We start from the raw sequence: 4,624 nt of genomic DNA on the forward strand, positions 1-4,624 counted from the left end.
GAGCCGAAAGAGAGAAAAGGTTGGTAAGCAACAGCATCCAAATCTTTTAACACTGGTACCGATTGTACTAAAGCTACATTTTTGGCCTTAGAAACACTTTTCTGTTTCCAAGCTTTACACTCTGAGATTAAGTGGCTTGGGTCGAGACAATAAAAACAGACCCGCCTATCTCCTGCACGCTTAGGACTAGATTTACGTTTACCTCCAGCAAACATCTCTGAATTAGCAGAACGAACAGAAGCCTGAAATAGTTCTGAGCTCTCCATAGCTGAGGACTGACTTCTGGGCCGACGCGTAGATGAAAATACATTACGATGGGTCAACACAAATTCATCCGCAATAACAGCAGCATCAGTAAGGGCCTGCACTTTCTGTTCATTCAAATGCACAACAACATTTTCTGGGACACAGGCTTTAAAATCTTCTAACAAGATTAACTCCCGGAGCTGCTCAAAAGTGATAATCTTGCTAGAAACACACCATTTTTCAAAAAGTGTCCTTTTCTCTCGTGCGAATTCAACATATGTTTGTCTGGCTGTTTTTACATGTGCCCTAAACTTTTGGCGATAAGCTTCCGGCACCAGTTCATACGCTCGTAAGACAGCAGCCTTCATTACATCATAATTGAGAGATTGTTCAATAGGCAACGCAGCTGAAACCTCTTGCGCTTTACCGGTCAAATTACATTGCAGAAGTAGAGCCCACATATCCTTAGGCCACTGTAGCTTTGCAGCCACACGCTCAAATGCGACAAAATAGGAGTCCACTTCGGTCTCTCTAAATGGCGGTACAAGTCTAATATACCTGCTAACGTCAAAATCAGATTGTGACGCAGAAGGTGAATCAGAGGAGCTTTGATTTAGGGTCTGCACAGAATCTACTATTGGCATCCCAGCTGATGAACCAGCAGATCTAATCCGAGGTGATGGAGTGGGTCTGCTACGTAATCTTAGAGCCTCCATCTCATTTCCATGTCGCTCACTATCCCGTGCTCGTTCAGCTTCTATTACTCGAAGCCTGATGCGCTGAGCCTCACATTCTTGTCGCTTTAACTCAAGATCTAATTCTTTTAGCTTAATTTCCAATACAGCATCAGAACCTTTTGAATCCATGTTAAGAACAGAACCAAAGCCAGCAGTCTCAGATTCTTTCCCAACCTCCCCTCCTGACGCAGCCAAAATGCCAGCTTCTACCAACTTCCTAAATAAATCTTCCTTGATAGCCGGTTTACTCGCCTCTTTAAGTATACTAATGTTAAAGAAGTCTGCAATGGAAATTAAATCCCTTTTACGACAACGATTATATACTTCCACAGTGGGAAGTAACGTAAACGAGATTAAATCAAACTCCATATCTTATTACTAACTTCTCCCACATCAAAAAGAGCAAAAACAGCCAGGCAAAACCAAAGAGAAAAAGAGACACCTACCATTTACAAATTTGCTCATCCCCCAGCGGAATAACTTTCAACATTGTTTCAAATACCACCGATAACATCAATTTGTTACCACTTGATCCCGGATGAGCCCCCAAATTCTGTTACGTTCCCAGCTAGTCTAGGGTTGGAGGAACAAGTAACAGAATAGAAAAGGTGATGTGTGGAGGCAGCAAGACTCAATTCTCAACCCCCGAGCTTTAACAAAGGCCAAGAATCTCAATATCAAAAACAAGTTATTTTATTTGACAGATATGGAAGGATGTCAAGACTTCAAGAGGGGGCAAGGCCAAAATAACAAACATAAACCCTCTAACTATTTGGGAGAAACTGACTAAGCTAAACAAAGAAAAGAAAACAAAAATACAATAGATATAACTACCTCCCTAACTAACATAAACAAGAGAAAAACAAAATAAAGAAAATGGCACCCACCTCTCTACTAACACTTTCCCAATAAACTAACAACATAAGTTTAACAGATAAACAATAACATAAATAGGGACAAAACAAATAATAACTTCCAAAACAAACCAGATTTCTTGTCGTAGGCGTCAAGTACCACAAGAGTGTCAACAATAACACTAGGAAGAAACCATTCAACAAAACATTAACCAAAACAACTAACAAAGCTTTTAAGGTTGAGAATAGAAGCCTCCCGATGCAGCCTCCACACACACCCTTGCGCTGTGCAATGGTGCTGCTTAAATTCTCACGGCTTCCCCTCCTCCTGCAATCACATCAGATCACCAATCATTGGGAACAGGTGGCAGCCATTACCCCCTGCTTGTAGAGAGAGAGAGAGAGAGAGAGAGAGAGAGAGAGAGAGAGAGAGAGAGAGAGAGAGAGAGCAGACAAAGAGCTCAAACAGACAGAAAATAATGCTGGAAAAAAATGAAAGAAAGAGAGAGACAGCATATAACAGAATGAGTAGAGTATGTAGAGAGAGCGAGAGAGAGACGGATCGAGATGGAGAGATAGAGAGATAGAGCTGGAGGAGGCAGTGGTTTTAGTGTAAGAGGATTTACTCCTCAGTCTGTCCTGACATTTGCTCAGTGATGGACGAATGAGAAACACACGGATGACACGAAGATGGAGTGAATGCAGGGAATCTAGGTCACCTTCACCACCTCGATATCACACACAAACACAGACCGCTTCATCTCCGTTATTACACACAATACTGGATTCTGATTGGTCGTGTGTTTGATGATAATGTGATTCTCTACATATCCACTAGATTAAAACAGATACATTTACATTTAGTCTTTTATCCAAAGCGACTTACAAATGAGGACAATAGAAGCAATCAAAATCAGCAAAAGAGCAAAACAATTACATGTCAAATAATCTTTTAATGTTGTAAAATTCATCAATATATTTATATAATGATACACAGATGAAGTACATCTAACAAAATGACATGCTAAAAACAACATGTTATATTGAACCATTCCAAATATTATATTTTAGTCACTATATTAATTTGTTAGGCTGTTATGTTAAATAAATAGTTCATCTAAAAGTGAAAATTTTCTGAAAATGTGCTCACTCTCAGGCCGTCCGAGATGTGTCTCAGCAATGGATGCTCTGCAGTGAATGGGTGCCGTCAGTCAAAAACGTCTTAATGCTGGATTAGTTTCAGCTTTTGTCTTCTCCAGATGTTAACTGATGGACTGGAGTTCTGTGGATTTTCAGAAAATGTTAACTTTTCGGTGAACTGTTCCTTTAAAGGGGTCATATGATGCGATTTAAATTGTTTCTTTCTCTTTGGAGTGTTACAAGCTCTTGGTGCATAAAGAAGATCTGTAAAGTTGCAAAGACTAAAGTCTCAAATCCAAAGAGATATTCTTTATAAAAGTTAAGAGTCAGCCACACCTACCTAAAACGCACTGTGTCTGTCACGCGACTCTGCTGCCCTTTCGGGCTTGAATAGGGCTGGACAATAATTCATTATCAATATGTATCGCGATATAATTTTTTTCAATAACGGTGATATGATTTTTAAACACATTTCCGATATTTCGATATACATTACCAGTGTTTCCCATACACTGATTTATTTGTGGCGTTTGACTGAATAAACATGAGCACTGCACGTTTCACAATCATAACGCGTCGCGGGTGTTTTATATGAATGTATCTCTGAAGGGAACCGACTGTCTTCAGAAAAGCTTCCATGGCATTTTCATTTGATCTGATAAAGTAGCGTTCATGAGCGGAGCTGCTGTGATTACAGCCGTTACCGGAGAAACCGCTAGTTCTGCTGCTCTCACAGCGCCTCCTGCTGGCAGACAAGCAGTTTGCATTTTTAAAAGCCCGTCTCCAGCAACATGCTTTTGTTGTAGCGCTTTATTTTTTTTTCTGCAGAAACTCAGAGCACCTTTCATACCCTTTATACTGGCTGAAGCACATTTGTTTCAATCTATAAGAATAATCAGCCTACACTACCAGTCAAAGTTTTTTGGACAGTAAGATTTTTAATGTTTTTTAGTAGTTTATTTAGCAAGGATGCTAAAAGTGATGATAAAGACATTTATAATGTTACAAAAGATTTCTATTTCAAATAAATGCTGTTCTTCTGAACTTTCTATTCATCAAAGAAACCTGAAAAAATTCTACTGTTTTTATCATAATAATAAATGTTTTTTGAGCAGCAAATCAGAATATTAGAGTGATTTCTGAAGGATCATGTGACTGGAGTAATGATGCTAAAAATATATCTTTGAAATCACAGGAATGAAATGCATTTTAAAATAGAAAGCGGTTATTTTAAATAGTAAAAATATTTCACAATGTTACTGTTTTTGCTGTATTTTGGATCAAATAAATGCAAGCTTGGTGAGCAGAAGAGAATTCTTTAAAACCATTAAAAATCTTACTGTTCAAAAACTTGTGACTGGTAGTGTATGTTAGCTTATAGTTTGAAGTTAAAGATATTAATAATAATAAGGTGAGTCTGAGACGATTATTTGACAGTGATTTCACATTTCTTGTTTGTATGAAGGCAAAATACAAATAAAAGGTGAACATTCATTTATTTGTGCTGTTTTTTTTTCTCCCTAAAGTATTATATGGTTTTATATGAGGTGTCAAGACTTGTCAAATTCATTTTTCACAAGTTTGTATGCACAGACATCTGTTGTGAGTGTTCTTGGCAGTTTTTACGAGGCTTTTTTTAAATAAGTG

At 38.2% G+C, this 4,624-nt stretch overlaps 1 protein-coding gene across 1 annotated transcript in view; it reads left to right on the forward strand.

Annotated features, from left to right (window-relative positions):
- The window catches only part of LOC107567108 (sodium/potassium-transporting ATPase subunit beta-2-like), a 37,383-nt gene that overhangs the window by 24,626 nt on the left and 8,133 nt on the right, over window positions 1-4,624 (forward strand). The window lies entirely within an intron of this gene.

The sequence above is a fragment of the Sinocyclocheilus grahami genome, unplaced genomic scaffold, assembly GCF_001515645.1.
Source record: "Sinocyclocheilus grahami isolate Dianchi unplaced genomic scaffold, SAMN03320097.WGS_v1.1 scaffold1129.1, whole genome shotgun sequence".
Classification (NCBI taxonomy): domain Eukaryota; kingdom Metazoa; phylum Chordata; class Actinopteri; order Cypriniformes; family Cyprinidae; genus Sinocyclocheilus; species Sinocyclocheilus grahami.